The sequence below is a fragment of the Natator depressus genome, chromosome 28 (assembly GCF_965152275.1).
Source record: "Natator depressus isolate rNatDep1 chromosome 28, rNatDep2.hap1, whole genome shotgun sequence".
Classification (NCBI taxonomy): Eukaryota; Metazoa; Chordata; order Testudines; family Cheloniidae; genus Natator; species Natator depressus.
Genome location: NC_134261.1, coordinates 2,952,226 through 2,968,873, shown reverse-complemented (window position 1 = coordinate 2,968,873; position 16,648 = coordinate 2,952,226). Strand labels below are relative to the sequence as shown.

Sequence of the window (16,648 nt, the reverse complement as noted above, 5' to 3'; positions counted from 1 at the left end):
TGTTTTGGTTAAAAATCGTCAAGCCTTTGGCCTGCTTTCTGACTCCGGCCCTGACCTTTGGCTCTGATTCCCAGCTCTGTCCCTTTTCCTGGATGCTGGCTCTGACCACTAGGCCATGGTTGCCCATGCTCTGGACCTTGCCACGGTGAAAGGCAATGGGGTTTAGGCTTTTGAAAGCAAGATTTAGGCTCCTAAATCAGCTAAGCTCTTTGAAAATTTCTCTCCTGGCCTACTCTGTCTTCATAGAGGAGTCTCTTCATTTTCGGCACCCCCTCTAGTCCAGTTGGGTCTTTTTCTGGGTGGGATGGAGGTGCAGGGGGGCAATTTAGGAAGGCAAGCAGACTCAGTAACAATTCTTCCTGTTCATGTTAATAAGCCCTATCTCTTCTTTAGTGCTTTTCATCAGCCCGATCTCAAAGCACGTTACAAAGGAGGTCAGTAGGAATGTCCCTATTTCACAGCTGGGGAAACTGAGGCATGGGGCAGACGTGACCTGTCGGCCAGTAGGGCAGGAGGAAAATGAACCTCATACTGGAATACAGTAAATTAATCTCAGCTTGAAAAAGATTGAGAGCAGCTGCTTCACTGGAGATCGAAATGTTTTGCTACGCCTCAAGACTGGCCCTTTAGATTGTACGTCTCCTGCTCTCCCAGCTGAGCTCTTTCAGCTCCGCTCAGGGTATTTTTCTCCGTCGCTCCTGCCTGGAATATCAGGTTGCAGCTTTGAAAGGGACAGGAATGTTTCTAGGTTTTGCTGATGCAAAGGAAATCTTGCAAATGGGACCCACGTGTAACTGACACCGTGATGCTGCCTGGGTCTGCCAAGAGCCTGAACCCATCGCTGTGAGGAGGGGAGCTGCCCCAAGTGTAATTGACACAGCGACGCTTCTTGAGTCTGCAGAGAGCCCGAACCCATCACTGTGAGGGGTGGGGGACTGTCCCAAATTCTATTGACACAGCAATGTTGCCTGAGTTTGCAGAAAGCCTGAGCTAATGGCTTGGTAAATCAAAGGGCATTACAGACTCAATCTGGGCGAGAAATATTTTAATATCTCCAAAATTCTCCTTGCTCACACTGATCAGAAACTCACCCCAAATTACAACGATCACTCATGCTGCCTATGCAGAGAGCTCAGGGCGGGTTGGCCTGGGTCATGGGCCTGATCGACCCTCGGAGGTGGGACATGCCTAGAGATGCTTCAGCTGACATTGTCCAAAGCCCAGGGTGAATCTGAAAAATCGTTGGCCTGCCGCCAACTGATCCTAATGTTTGGGATCGGGAAGGAGTTTCCCCTCGGGTCAGACTGGCAGAGACCCTGTGGGGTGGGGGTGGGGGGTCACCTTCCTCTGCAGCATGGGGCCTGCATAGGGCACCCTAACCCTAACCCTAACCATACAAAAGTGTCACAGCCCATTATGACTGACAAATGGCTGACTTTCTCGTTGTTATGGTATAATTATAAAATAAACCAGTTGGGATATAAATATTGGACTTACATTTCAGTGTCTAGTCTTGTGAAACTAGGCAAATATCGAGATGAGTTGATGTAACCCCGGGAAACCTCTATGCACCCCTAGGGGTATAAGTACGCCTGGTTGAGAAGCACTGGACTAGATAATCATGGGGGTCCCTTCTGGCCTTAAAGTCTATATGTCTCTGAAAGAAATTTAGAAAAACACACACCAATAATTCATGCCACACCAGGGACTTGACCCCATACCATCAGGGGACTTAACAAAGGCTCTAACAGGTGGACTATGCAGCTGCTTAAATTTAGCCCTGGATAAAGGTTTAGAAGAGTAGGTTGAAACTCAGCTAGTTACTAATGTTTGCTTTTATTTGAGCAATGTCTAGTTGTCCAGTCTTGGGCCGGCCCGCGTGGGACAAATCCAGAATGAAAAAGTAGTCCCCGCCCGGAAGAACTTGTGAGAAGAGCAGGATCGACAGAGACTTCTTCCGTTCATTGGCAATTAAAAAAAAAATGGGTGTCATGTCGAGACCGAAAATGAACATTTTTGGTGAATCAAAAAGCCAGGGAGGGGGAAAAGCTCATTTCTGGCTCAAAGAGAATGCTTTGCTTTGACCAACTCGCATTGTCTGGCTGCTCCATTTCCACCTGTCTTTTGAGGTTTTGCAAAAAACGTTAAATGAAATCAGAGAAATGTTGTGAAAGGAAAATACTGAAACACTTTGTTTCAAAAGTGCTGAAATAAAACATGGTGGGGGGGTTCTCCGGGGGGGGGGTTTCTCCTGGGGGGGTTTCTCCTGGGGGGGTTTCTCCTGGGGGGGTTCCCCTCCCCATTTCCCTTCCCCATTTCCCCTCCCCAAAACGAACAACTAGGCCTCATCAACCCAAATTCATGAAACATTTCAGCGGGTCAAAACTGCACTTTTTCACACACACCCCAAAACAAATGTTTTTGGCCCCCAAAAAGTCTCACGGCTGCATTTTCATGCATGATCAGTTTTACCCCTTCACCAACCCTTGATACCTTCACCTCTGCGACCGCTGTGGGGGCAAAGGCAAAAAATCAAAGCCCGATGCGTTGCTTCTTCGTCTCTGTTATTTACTAAGTTCATAGGTATTCAGGCCAGATGAAACCACTCCAGTAATCTAGGCTGGCTTTCTGCATAACCCACTCTTGGACCATCATCCCTGCATGAAACCCATAACTTCTGTTTGAGCCAAAGCAGATCGGGCCGGGGGAAAAATCCAGTGTACTCACTGGGACTTGCACTTAGGTTGCAGGAGCGAAAGTCCGGCCTGCTGATGATTATAGCATAGAATCATAGAAGATCAGGGTCGGAAGGGACCTCAGGAGGTGTCTAGTCCAACCCCCTGCTCAAAGCAGGACCAACCCCAACTAAATCATCCCAGCCAGGCCTTAAAAACCTCTAAGGATGGAGATTCCACCACCTCCCTAGATAAGAGCAGAGCTGTGAATAAATGCTCTTTCCCCATCCCTACCGAACAGACCGTATCCGGAAGCAGAACCAATCCACGGGTAAGAATTTCTCTGTGTGCCCATAAACACGGAAAGGGAGGTGGATAAAAATGCTGCAATCCGTTCGAAAAACACCGGAGGAAACTCACTGCTGATGAATTTCTCCTTCCCTAGGCTTGTCCTGTCCTGTGGATGGAGGACAATTATAGCAAATAATTCTCTGATGCCCTGTTTAAAATAATTATTCAGTATACGAGAGGGAGGAAGGGAAGCGAGAACTGCATAAAGTTGGCAATCAAATAAGATTAAGCAGGTTAATTCGAAGCAAAAGGCGGAAATAACCGTTTTGAAACCAAGTGCCATGATTTCGGGATTCAGGAGACTGGATTGCTGGAATCAGACAGTCTGACCTCTTGTATAACACAGGGCTTCCCTGAATTAATTCCTGTTGGGACCTTTCTGAGAAAAAAAAAAATAACATCCTCTCCGGATTGAAAAATTGACGGGGTTGGAGAGCCGCTCACAGGCCTCGATCTGCCGTTCCAACAGCGCCTTCCCCTCTCTGGGAAAAATTTGCCCCTTTCTTTCCAGTCTGAACTGGTCTTGTTCCAACTTCCGGCCGTCAGATCTCAGTAGATCCGTGTCCACCGGATCGAGGATCCTTCAGTGAAGACATAAGACCAAGCCCCTAATAATCAGGCCGGTCCCGGTGCAGTTCTGCCAAGTGTCCACACTGGGGCTGTGTCGCTCCATCTGACAGCGCGTGAGGAGCGCGGCTCAGCCCTGCCTGCTGGCACGGCTCCCAAACCTGCTGCATTGTGGGGCAGCTTCGGAGCTCAGGATTGTGGGAGATCTCCAGCTCCGGGCCTAGGAAGGCAGGAGGGGAGCCGAACCGGGCCCAAGCCTCCCCCTGGCACTTGCAGGCCGGCCTCCTCCCGCCCCGGCATGGAGGCCTCCCGGAGGGATGCGGTGATCCTCTCCCTGGTGCAGACAGGCACCCTCATGATGGGGTACCTGCGCGCCCGCAGTGAGGCCTCCGCAGCGGCCTCGGCCCGCAGGGGCTGGGCCTTCCTGCAGGCGCTGGAGAGACGGCTGAAGGAGGCGGAGGAGGAAGATGAGGAGGAGGAGGAAGAGTCGGGGAACGAGTCACCCGCGGAGGGCCGGGCCAACGTCCCGGTGCCCAGGCCCCGCCAGCGCCCGGCCGGGCGTCGCCCGTGGGTCCGGCCCCGCAGCACCGAGTGGTGGGACCGGACCGTGCTGGAGACCTGGGCCGACCAGCAATGGCTGCAGAACTTCCGGATGCGCAAGGCCACCTTCGTGGGGCTGTGTGCCGAGCTGGCGCCCGCCCTCCAGCGCCAGCGCACCCGCATGCGGATCCCGCTCAGCGTGGAGAAGCGGGTGGCCATCACCCTGTGGAAGCTGGCCACCTCCGACTGCTACCGCTCGGTGGGCAACCAGTTCGGGGTGGGGCGCTCCACGGCCGGCGCTGTGGTGCTGGAGGTGTGCCGGGCCATCCAGCGGGTGCTGCTGCGCCGGGCCATCGAGGTGGGTGACGCCCGGGAGATCGCCACTGGCTTCCGGGAGATGGGCTTCCCCAACTGCGCCGGGGCCCTCGGCCTTACTCACATGCCCATCCAGTGCCCACCGCACCAGGCCTCCGAGTACATCAACGGCAAAGGCTACTACTCCATGGCGCTGCAGGTCCTGGTGGACCACCGGGGCCACTTCACCAACATCAGCACTGGCTGGCCGGGCAAAGCCCATGAGGCCCGGATCCTGCGGAAATCCACCCTCTTCAAGAAAGGCCAGGAGGGGGCGCTCTTTCCCCCAGAGACGTTGGACCTTGATGGGGTGTCGGTGCCCATGGTGGTCCTGGGAGACGTGGCCTACCCTCTCCTGCCCTGGCTCATGACACCCTACCCCGGGGAGCCGGGAGGGGCCCAGGAACGGTTCAACGAAGCCCTGAGCCGGTGCCGCCAGCCAGTGGAACAGGCCGTGGCCAGGCTGAAGGGGCGCTGGCGCTGCTTGACCACGCGGAACGACTGTGCAGTGGACAACTTGCCCCGCCTCATCTCGGCCTGCTGCATCCTCCACAACATCTGTGAGCGCAAGGACGAGGTCTTCGACGAGGCCTGGGGTGCCGAAGCCCGGCGGCTGGGTGCCAGCTTCGAGCAGCCCGAGAAGACGCCGGAGGCTGAGGGGGAGGCGGGCGGGGCAGCTGCCCAGGTCAGGGACGCACTGTGCACCTACCTGGAGAGCCAGGCCTCTTAGCGGCAGCTTGGGACCTTTGGGCAGGCACTGGGCTGGGATAAATCGGTGGGGCTTTTATAGGAGCTGGCTTCTTTTACCCTAATGGAGCTGTGGCTAGTTTACACTGGCTGGGGATCTGGCCCCACTGACTCCAAAGGAGAGACGCCCATTGTCACCAGCTGGGATCTGTCCCCATTGACTCCAGTAAGGCCTTGGCCTTCGCACTTAGCTGGTGCTTTCCGGATGAGAGCCCATATTGTGAACACCCCCAGTAAAATCAGCTTCACGGAGATGCAGGTTTGGGGCCCAGCATGGCCCATTGGATTGGAACTGAGTCACATCCAACACAGCTGTGACGCTCGGCACTAATTGCTTTATCGTGTCTGGAAACCGAGGCACCCTGGCTTTACTAACCACCAGCACAATATCCAGCTGTTTCAAACTTGTGCGACATTATGCAGCAGACCAGGGCTGGGGACCAAAATCCAGGTATTCTGTGTCTCAGCCGGAGCGGTTTCCACTAGGCCAACCAGCCTCCTGACCCAGACGGCACGTTCAAATGCATGGGGCTTGCTCTGACAAGGCAAATCTGTCTATTGACCCCCCAGTTCCCTCTCACTGGCTGCAGTTTGGACTTTGCTGGGTGTATGAGAACTGTACGCCCCTCATCCTTTCCCCTGCCCCATCCTCCCCTTCTCCCTACTCCAGCACCCTGCGACTTGCCCCATTTCCCCCCTTCTCTATTCCAATCCCTTAGAGAAATACATTTCTGGCTGCAAACCCAAGGTGGAAGATTTGGCTTCCAATAGTATCCGTACAAAACTCGGGGAGGCCTTGTTTCCTGTCTCCCTTACTCCTCCTTGCCTTGACCTCGCTTTATTTTCATTTGCATCTGCCATTATCTTGCTTTTCACTCTCTCTTTTCCTGCCTTTCAGCGTGGCTGTCCCCAAAATACTAGCGCCGGGAGAATTTTATGCTTGTTTGTTATAAAACTTTTTTTAAAAATAAAAAACAGTCTTTTTTTAGGAGTAAAAATTTTCAGGGGAAATTTTTTTTTAGGGCGGGGGGTTGGCCAAAAACATTAAAATAAAATTGCTTTTGAAAAATGGCAAGTGATCATTTCCCAGTGTTTCCTTGATTGCTTTGTTGTTTGTTGGGTTCTTCCTTTTCCCAGTGGCGAACTGGGGAAAAAAAAGAGAAAGATGTATAAAATAGGTTCAAAAACTAAAACTGAGGAGGGGAGGGCTCCCGATCAAAAGTTTTCAAGACAGGTGGATTTTTGGGTCAATGTTTTTTTACCACCTCTGACAAGGGTGTGACCCCCATGCTAGCAGCCCCTCGTAAACTTTTCAAGCTTCATCTTCAAGCCAGTCAGGCTGTTGACACGCCTCCTATAGGCCCCTCCAGAACCTCGCCAACAAACAGGGATTCTAACCGCACCAAGGTTTCCCTGTCGATCTCAAAGCACAAAGCCTTACCCCCATTTCACAGATGGGGGAAGTGAGGCCTTGTGGGGAAACTTTTGCTCGAGTCACCCGGCAAAGCCAGGAATAAAAACCCAGCCCTTCTGAGTCATAAGAACGGCCACACTGGGTCAGACCAAAGGTCCATCTAGCCCAGTGTCCTGTCTACCAACAGTGGCCAATACCAGGTGCCCCAGAGGGAATGGACAGAACAGGTCAACATCAAGTGCTCTTTGCACTAGACAACGCTCTCTATTAGTGATTGTCCTGGCTAATGGGGGAAGGGGTGGAATTTCTCAGCCCCTTGTTGATATCACCACTTCAGACCGGGCCCAGTTTGCCGGCATCGTCTGAACCCTCAGCCTTGGTGTCCGATGTTCCCTATTCCCCTTTGTCTTTCCTCACATTGCGGAGACACTAGCCAACACTGTCGGGAATAAAGATTTGGGTTGAATTTGGCCCTTCTCATGAACACAGTGTCGGAGAATCCCCCCCCCAGGTCTGGGGGAGTTTTCCCAAATGGTTAATCACCCGCTCTGTTAAAACTTGGCTCCTTCTTTCCAGTCTGTTTTGTCTAGCTTCAGCTTCCAACCATGGGATCCTGTTAAATCTCCTACATTGAAACCCCTCTATTGTCACATTTGTGTTCCCCAGGTGGGTACTTGGGCCCAGATCCTGACCATTATTTAGGCTCCTAATGATTTGATTTCAGTCGGCCTAAATGCCTTTGAGGCTCTGGACTTTAGAGACTGGGATGAGTTACTGAGCGCCCTTTTCTGTGTTTACGCCTTGCCTGGAACCTACCAGGCCTGTGTTAGGCATTGGGCTGGTGATTATTTGTTGAGATAAGGTAGCCCCATCGATAAATGGCACAACAAAATTCCAGACGCACAAGGGCGTGAGCCTTTTAATGCTCAGGGTATGTCGACACTGAAGTTAAAAACCCGTGGGCCAGCTGACTCGGGCTAAGGGGCTGCAGGGGCACCTGGTATAATAGGCCAGGGGAGGTTAGGCCTTCCCAAACCCAGGCTGTGGCCCCACCCACGCTCCGCCCCGAGGCCCCGCCCTCACTCCCTCTCTCCCCTGAAGCCAGTGGGTCTCAGCTCAGGCTGATAGCCTGGAGCTTGGGGCTCAGCTGGCTAGCGGCCTAGGACTCAAGGCGAGGGGCGTGGCTGGGTGGGCGTGGCTCCTTGGGCCCTGGGGGGGGGGGCAGAAGGGGTGGGGCCTTGGGCAGAAGGGGCAGGGCTCGGGCTCCCCAAACATGGGGGTTCATGCGCTGCCCATGTCTGCACCACAGTGGGCCAGCCGCCGGTGTCTAACTGCAATGCAGACATACCCAGAGCGAGCTGGCCTGCTGCAGATCACGGCCACCACAACGTCCCTTTTAGGGGCAGAGACTTTTCATTTCCCGGGAGACCCGAGCAGTCATTTGCTTCCGGCCCTTCCCTAGCTAGAGGCATTGCTGAGTGCCACCGAACAAACCGCATGAGCAAGGATGCAGCGCTGGCCCATAACCCGCGGGTGAGGGCTCCCGCTCCAGCTGGAAACACAATGGAAACCCGCTGATACAAGCTAGTCAAGTCTGCAGGGAGCCAGATATCATTGTCCTGGCTCTGAGGGTTCAAAGTAAGCTCTGTCTGATGGAGAAACACAGAGGAAACTGTCCATAGAGGAGCCCTATGAAATTTCAAGCCCCCTGTATGGGAGAATCCTGCAGATCCGTCACTTATCGAAATGTACGGCAGGAAATGACACGGCAAATGGGCATTGCAACAAAACGCTTCGATGGAACGGCCCACGCGGCTCCCGCAAGATGCTCTGAGTTCGCCTGTTCGGAGGTGGGATGTGACCATCAGCCACAAAGGGGAGAAAAAATAACCTAATCAGTGCTGGTGGTAGATCAGGGGGAGCAGAGAGATCGGGAAAGTGCAGGGCCAGCATTCAACCACCAACCTTTAGACCACATTTAGTGGGAACGTGTCAGTTTCAACGGGAAAAAATTCCAAATTATTCAAATTGGAGAATCTTGCTTTCTTTTGGCTGGACTATTATGTTCTGATATTAATTGTAATATTGATGCATATTATATATTATATTATATTATATTATATTATATTATATTATATTATATTATATTATATTATATTAATGTTTTGGCATTATTGAAATGAGGTGTCAAAATATTCTAATATAAAACATTCTATATATATTATACAGATATACATATAGAATATATATATATATAACAACATAATATATTAGCATATAACATAATATATATTACATGCTAATATCAAATATTAGATTATAATTCTAATAGAAATGCAAGGTAGAAAACAAACCAGTTTCAAATATGTTGGTTTTGATGAGAGCGGGGTGCCAATTTTCCGCTCTGTCCGTCGTTTTTGCTGAAAACCACAGATTTGGGTCCACCAAAATATTTCACAACATGATTTGGGTTTTTTCAGGCTTTTGGGGTTCAACAAAAAGTCCTAAAACGTCAGGATGACAGAAACCTAATCCCTCCCCCCCCGCCCAGTTTAAAAACTTATCCCTCCCCCCCGCCCAGGATAAAACCAGCACAGCAACACGGTCTCCAAACCGATTTGGTTTTTTCCTTCAGAATTTCCCTTCAATAAAACAAAAACCAATTTTTTGTCCATGGGACAAAAGCAAATTTCGACGTGTCGGCTTTTCCCGGGGGAATGGAAGTTCTGTTCTCCAACCAGAGGGAATCTAGGCCGACGTTAAAATAACACCCAGGCCAATGGTGCTGGAACCATTTTTATAGTGAGGGGTGCTGATGACGGACACGGTATATTTGGTGTTGGTTATTACTACTTCAAGCCAGGGGTACGGCAGCCCCCCCAGGCCAGCCCCCCGAGTTCCAGCACCCCTGACCAGACTCCCAGGCCAGGCCTCGGCAGCCCCTGGTGAGTGCACAGCTCCTAAGGTGACTGTGATCGTGTAGCTTGACTTCCTGTTTGCATGACAGCATGTGAGCGTGTGGGAGCTGACACGGATGGTATCGGGTGAGACAGATCTCTGCCTTAGCTAACCGCCAGCCCCACGGGGAGCTCTGTCAGCTCCAAGCCTCTCTCTCGCCCGCAGAAGTTGGTCCAGTAAAAGACATTACCTACTTAGCCTCTTCCCTCCAACACACACACACTTGTGATCAGTCACTGGGGCAAGCAGCCATTTAATACACACACACACCCCTTGTGATCAGTAACTGGGGCAAGCAGACACTTAACACACACACTTGTGATCAGTCACTGAGGCGAGCAGCCATTTAACACACACACACACACCCCTTGTGATCAGTAACTGGGGCAAGCAGACACTTAACACACACACACCTTGTGATCAGTCACTGGGGCAAGCAGCCATTTCACACACACACACACGCATGCAGTTGTGATCATTCATGGGGCAAGCAGCCATTTCTCACACACACACACACTTGTGATCAGTCATTGGGGAAAGCAGCCATTTCACACACACACACACAGCCATTTCACACACACATGTGACCAGTCACGGGGGAAAGCAGCCATTTCACACACACACTTGTGACCAGACACTGGGGCTCATGGCCATTACACACACACACACACAGACACACACACACGTGACCAGTCATGGGGGCTCATGGCCATTTCACACACACACTTGTGACCAGTCACGGGGGAAAGCAGCCATTTCACACACACACTTGTGACCAGACACTGGGGCTCATGGCCATTTCACACACACACACATACACACACTTGTGATCAGTCATTGGGGCAAGCAGCCATTTCACACACACACACACTTGTGACCAGTCACAGGGGCTCATGGCCATTTCACACACACACACACACACACACACACGACCAGTCACGGGGGCTCATGGCCATTTCACACACACACTTGTGACCAGACACTGGGGCTCATAGCCATTTCACACACACACACACACACACACACTTGTGATCAGTCCTGGGGGCAAGCAGCCATTTCACACACACACACTTGTGACCATTCACGGGGGCTCACGGCCATTTCACACACACACACTTGTGACCAGTCACGGGGGCTCGTGGCCATTTCACACACACACACTTGTGACCAATCACGGGAGCTCACGGCCATTTCACACACACACACTTGTGCCCAGACACTGGGGCTCACAGCCATTTCACACACACACTTGTGATCAGTCATGGGGGCAAGCAGCCATTTCACACACACACACACACTTGTGACCAGTCACGGGGGCTCACGGCCATTTCACACACACACTTGTGACCAGTCACGGGGGCTCGCGGCCATTTCTCGAATCGAAGCGGCTGCTCCTGAACCACTCAAAATGCCGCTGGTTTTAATCCTTTGTCCAAAAGCGAGACTCGCCCGAACAGGGACTTGAACCCTGGACCCTCAGATTAAAAGTCTGATGCTCTACCGACTGAGCTATCCGGGCGCTCTGTGTAAGCTCTGCCCGGGGAGCAGGAGGAGAGTGAGGCAGAGCCAGGGCGGAGGCAGCCCCGGGCCCTTCGCTGAGCTGCTGTTCCTGGGGGGCCCCGCTCCCCAAAGCCTTGTGGGCTTGTTACACAGCGTGTGCGGGGAGCTATAATCCCTCTCGCCGCCCTGCAGCTCGCTCGTCTGCCCAGCCCTGCAGCCCGGCTGGAGATCAGGGGGAGCTTCCCCCTCCTCCCGCCAGGCCCCCCGCTAACCTCGCCGGTCCTCCCCCGAGGGTCTCTCGCCGGCCTCCTCTCCTGGCAGCTGCTCTGGCAGCTCCCCCGCGGCTTGCAGGGCAGATCCAGCTTTCTGCCTTCCCTTCTTTCTTCTCTGCCTTACACCTCTCTGTTCCCCGTGAGGGCTAACCTGCCCACCAATCTGCCCTCTCTCTTCCTTTTCCAGCTACCGCTGATGGCAGATGGCCGTCTACTCCTGATCGTCTCGATCAATCAATCAGCTCTTTCTAACAACGTCTATTAGAGATATCGGCATAGAATCTATCACTTCATTTCCTTCCTTCCTATCTATTTCTGATGGTATCTTATTTATCTATGTATACCCGTACAATCTATCTATCTATCTATCTATCTATCTATCTATCTATCTATCTATCTAATGGCATACATCTATCAATTACTGATGGTATTTATCAATCTACGTATCTAACCATCTTTTTTCTAATGAAGTCTATTCTATCTATCAGCATATAATCTATCAAATCCTTTTCTTTCTTTCTTTCTTTCTTTCTATATTTCTGGTGCTGTCTTTATCTATCTATCTATCTATCTATCTATCTATCTATCTATCTATCTATCCCCATCCATCCCCTCTATCTATCTATCCCCACCCAGCCCCTCCATCTCTCTATCTATCCCCATCCACCCCCTCTATCTCTCTATCTATCCCCATCCACCCTCTCTATCTATCTATCTATCTATCTATCTATCTATCTATCTATCTATCTATCCCCATCCACCCTCTCTCTCTCTATCTATCTATCCCCATCCACCCCCCCCTCTCTCTATCTATCCCCATCCACCCCCTCTATCTATCTATCCCCATCCACCCCCTCTATCTATCTATCTATCTATCTATCCCCATCTACCCCCTCCATCTATCTATCCCCATCCTCCCCCTCTTTCTTTCTTTCTTTCTTTCTTTCTTTCTTTCTTTCTTTCTTTCTTTCTTTCTTTCTTAGCACCTGTCTATTTCTGATGGGATCTTACCTGTCTATTTCTAACCTATCCATCACTTTCGGATGTAGGCCCCTTGTGTGTATCTGCTGTCGCTGTCCCCATGTGAGATAAAAAGCGAAAGGAAAATGAAGAGACAGGGGAGCAAAGAAAAGCGAACAGAAGCGTGAGGCAGGGAACTTTAGGGGGCAGAGAATGGCTCCTGGAAGTAAAACGCTCAAAGAAAAGTTTGCAGCAAAAGCGAAGAAAGATCAACTCTTAAAACGGAAGCCATAGAGCCCAGGTTCCACCGAGATTTGAACTCGGATCGCTGGATTCAGAGTCCAGAGTGCTAACCATTACACCATGGAACCAGCTGACTGTAAAGCTATCCAAAGCACTGGTAATGACTGCCCTGCCAGGGTGCTGCTCACCCTGGGGTGCTTTGCCAGGGGCTGGCCCCAGCCTAGCGTTCAAGACAATAAAGGACAGTGATCCAAAGCACAATGCAGCTCAGACACCGTGCGCCCCCAGCAATTATCCACTGCCCGATCCTATGCACAGCCCTGGTCGGATCAAACAACTCTCAGTGGCCTGGGTGCCACCGCGGCGGGAATAATGCATCCAGGTCAGAGGGCCACAAGCAGGGCCAGCCTTAGGGAAAATGGCACCCTGGGCAACTTGTATGTTGGCATCACTGGCGGCTGGAGAGCAGCAGCTGCTGGCCAGGAGCCCAGAGGTGCCGGGGCTGTGAACTGCCAGTTCACAGCCCCGGCACCTCTGGGCTCCTGGCCCCAGCACAAATTAAACACTGATGGCACCCCAGACGGGACCGTAAGGCAAGACCCTGTCCACAGTTGGGGGGTGGATAAATAGGAGAGGGTCTGAGAAGTGCCACATGAATGATTAAAAGATGGGAAAATGGGCCTTAGGAAGTTGGACTACATGCTCACAGCAGCCACTTCTGGCCTAGTAACCTGTGGATCCTGGTGTGACAAAGTGGGAACTTTGGTAGTGTTTTGGTGAAGCCGGCACGTGCCTCAGTTTCCCTTTGTGCTTTGTGCTGCTGTGCGCAGCACTCAAAGAATTAAAAACTGCTGCAGAGGCAGAGTGGGGATGGGGTGGGTGCTGTGTCACCTGACTCTCTGTAGTGGTATGAATGGGACATTAAGCTCTGGCTCAAACCAACCTACGCACGTACACCAGGAGCCAAAGAGAAAGAGAATTGCTGGAAGGCCCAGTTTCCAAGTATGGCAGGAGTGGTATGGGTCCTTGAATCCTGATTAGGGTGACCAGAGAGCAACTGTGAAAAAATGGGACGGGGGTGGGGGGTAATGGGCGCCTATATAAGAAAAAGTCCACAAAAACGGGACTGTCCCTTTAAAAATGGGACATCTGGTCCACCTAATCCTGATGCACTAAAGGGGTCACTCCCAAGGGCCTGGGGCATAGACCAGACCCTGTGGATCTGGGGAAGTCAGAGGTTGAGGGACACCCAGAGCATGGAGCTGTGTCCCTGACCCTCTTGGCTAACAGCCATTCATGGACCTATCTTCCAGGAACTTATCTAATTCTTTTTTTGAACTTTGTTATACGGTTGGCCGTCACAACATCCTCTTGCAAGGAGTTCCACAGGTTGACTGTGAAGCAATACCTCCTTGGGTTTCTTTTAAACCTGCTACCTAGTCATTTCATTGGGTGACCCCTGGTTCGTGTGTTATGGTGAAGGAGTAAATAACACTTCCTTAGTCACATTCTCCACCCCAGTCATGATTTTCTAGACCTCTCTCATATCTGTCCTCGGTCGTCTCTTTTCTAAGATGAGCGGTCCGTCTTTTTCATCTCTCCTTACTCAGCTGCTCCGTGCTCTTAATCATTGTTGTTCTCTGGACCTTTCCCAATTCTAAGACATCTTTTTAGAGATGGGGCAACCTGGACCACAGCAGTATTCATGGCATGGGAATGTGTTCCCAATGCCAGTCACCCCCCAACACAGTCTAGGGCTTCCTTATCCTTGTAGGTCACTGTATTCAGTGGGGTTCTATGGTGTAATGGTTAGCACTCTGGACTTTGAATCCAGTGATCTGAGTTCAAATCTCAGTAGAACCATGTGTCTACAGTGAGAAGCACTGTCTTTTTTTCCCCTTTGGTACCCCCACCCCACCCCAACACCCTGAAGGGGTCAGCTGCCCAAAACTTTCATTGCCCCAACCAGCCTCTGAGCAGATGGTTCATATAGGCGGATTGATAATACATAGGACAGTGAGACCTGCCATCCCTAATTACAATGTGTGCGCAGACACCCTACTGATGGGGAGAGGGGAGGGGGTGTATGGGCATGGATAGATAGATAGATAGATAGATAGATAGGGGGTGGATGGGGATAGGTAGATAGATAGGGGGTGGATGGGGATAGGTAGATAGCTAGAGGGGTGGTTGGGGATAGAGCGATAGATAGATAGAGGGGGTGTATGGGGAGAGATAGATAGATAGAGGGGGTGTGTGGCAGGGGTTCTCAGACTGGGGGTTGGGACCCCTCAGGGGGTCGTGAGGTTATTACAAGGGGGTTGTGAGCTGTCAGCCTCCACCCCAAACCCCGCTTTGCATCCAGCGTTTATAATGGTGTTAAATATATAAAAACATTTTTTTTAATTTATAAGGGGGTGGGGTCGCACTCAGAGGCTTGCTGTGTGAAAGGGGTCACCAGTACAAAAGTTTGAGAACCACTGTGGGGATAGATAGATAGATAGATAGATAGATAGATGGGGTGGATGGGAATAGATAGATAGATAGATAGAGGGGGTGGATGGGGATAGATAGATAGATAGATAGATAGAGGGGGTGGATGGGGATAGATAGATAAATAGATAGATAGATAGATAGATACATCCCCACGTGTGGGGTTGTGGGGAGAAGTGTACTGGGGAGAAGAACATCGGGGGCTGGGCACAAATCCCTGTTGGGCTGGGTCTGACCCACTTCCCCCCATTGCCCCGTGGCAGAGGCCAGGGTTCCCTGATGGCATCTGCAGCCCTCTCTTCCGCCCCGCCACAAAGGGGCTTGGATGCAGTGAGCAGTCAAGGGTGGCAGGTTGGGGGGTGGCGGGGGATTAGTGCTGCCTCCTGGCTCACTAATCCCCCCCTCTAATCCCCCCTCCCCGAGCGTGTGGGGCAGAGGGGCCTTTAATAGGTTTGCCCACCGACCCTTTAATTAAACTATCCTGTGAAGCGCAACGGGACAGGCTGGAGACACCGAGGGGGCAGGGTGGGGGGAGGGCGCGAAGAGGCCCCGGCCCTGGCAGTTGAGAGGGCCGGGCCCCTGGAAACGGGGGATGCCGAGGCCTGATTGATTTCCGAGTTGTGAGCGAGCGCGCGTCGCGGCCACACACACGCCCCGGGCCCGCATCCCCAGGCCGACGTGAGCGGGTCGGACTCAGGCTAACGCTTCTGGCTTATGAATAACGAAGCTAATACTAAAAGGTTAACAGTCGTGATAATTGCCACGCGACGACCCATGGAGTTGAAGTCCGCGTCTGTGTGACATTTTACTGGTACTGACGTCGCTCGTGCTTTTTAGGTAGCCGGTGGTAAAACGAGGCAAATCTCTAGATGAGTTGATGGACCCCCCGAAGACCTCTGCGTACCCCTGGGGTACAAATACCCCTGGTTGAGAACGATTGGGCTAAAACATCTGGCGGAAGGTCTCCAGGCTGCCGAGCGATGGACCGTCCACCATCCTCGGGGCAGTTTGTTCCAGTGTAAAACTGGCACCGGATTTCCAATGGGAATTGGGCTGGTTTCGACCTCCGGCCAGTGGTTTGGCCTTGTCTTTCTTTGCTGGGTCAGAGAGACCATTAGGAGCCCAGAATTTTCTCCCCACGCCAGTCCTGCCACCCCCGTGCTGTCCTCTCCTGGAGAGGGGGAACCGGTGACGTTCTTGGGGTGCTGCAGGGCTTCTCCCCCTGTCGTGTCCCCTCGCCCCACAATCCTCCCGGCCTCCTGCACTGGCCTCTTCTGCCTAGCCCCACACCTATTGCCCCTCCCACAACCATACCCACCACACTACTTGCATTGCCCCCGAGATCAGACCCACAGGCCCGTCTTACTGTGATATCTCGCCCCCTCCCTCATTACCTCTGACCAGGTCCATGGGCCCCTGCAACTCTTATATTAATGCATAGCATGCGGATATATAGGGAAATCCCATGAAGCTCTGTGATATTGACATATAGCAGACGGATGTACAGGGCAAGCCCAATGTTGCCCTGTGATATCGACATGTATTATACAGATCTGTGGGGCACACACAGGTAA

The 16,648-nt window shown here is 52.0% G+C and overlaps 3 non-coding genes across 3 annotated transcripts; 1 reads left to right on the top strand and 2 right to left on the bottom strand.

The window, feature by feature from the left end:
• Positions 1-11,052: 11,052 nt before the first annotated feature.
• Positions 11,053-11,125, bottom strand: TRNAK-UUU (transfer RNA lysine (anticodon UUU)). Its single transcript has one exon. It is a non-coding gene; the product is annotated as a tRNA-Lys (tRNA).
• Positions 11,126-12,637: 1,512 nt separating this feature from the next.
• On the bottom strand, positions 12,638-12,709 carry TRNAQ-CUG (transfer RNA glutamine (anticodon CUG)). The gene has a single exon. It is a non-coding gene; the product is annotated as a tRNA-Gln (tRNA).
• A 1,663-nt stretch (positions 12,710-14,372) lies between these two features.
• TRNAQ-UUG (transfer RNA glutamine (anticodon UUG)) lies at positions 14,373-14,444 on the top strand. Its single transcript has one exon. It is a non-coding gene; the product is annotated as a tRNA-Gln (tRNA).
• The last annotated feature ends 2,204 nt before the right edge of the window (positions 14,445-16,648 follow it).